Source organism: Nicotiana attenuata, chromosome 7 (genome assembly GCF_001879085.1).
Source record: "Nicotiana attenuata strain UT chromosome 7, NIATTr2, whole genome shotgun sequence".
In the NCBI taxonomy this organism is placed as follows: domain Eukaryota; kingdom Viridiplantae; phylum Streptophyta; class Magnoliopsida; order Solanales; family Solanaceae; genus Nicotiana; species Nicotiana attenuata.
Window position 1 is genome coordinate 31483287 of NC_031995.1, and position 531 is coordinate 31483817.

Here is a 531-nt window from a genome sequence, read left to right on the forward strand (position 1 = left end):
AAAAGAAGAAGAAAAAGAAAAAGAAAAAGTAAAAAAAGTAAAAAAATATATATATAGAAAAAAAAAAGAGAAAAAGAAAATATGATGAAAAGAAAAAGAAAAAAAGAAGACAAAAACAAAAACAACCAAAAAAAAAAGTTGCCTGAACTACGTTTGACTTGATCCCGAAAGGGTACGTAGGCAGCCTCTCTCTGGGGTTCAGTCACACCAAAACAAAATATCCCAATTTCCCCAAAATAAAACTGGGGCAGATGATATAATGGTTCGGCCATGAATCCGCCGAAAGGGTTCCAAAGTTGTAGTCCACCCAAAATTCTTTTACCCCAAAAACCTTGTCCAAGTCCTTCCGATCAATTGACAAAAGGCATGGAAGCGGCAAACGTCATTGTTGGAATCTGATACAATTCAAATTGAGAGAAATAAAATGAGAGAGTCTTATCGGTGAAAACCTTCGGGCACCATAAGGCGATGGTGAGTAGAGAAACTGAAAATGAGAGAGTTCGCTTAGTGAAAACTCGCAAAGAGCACTAT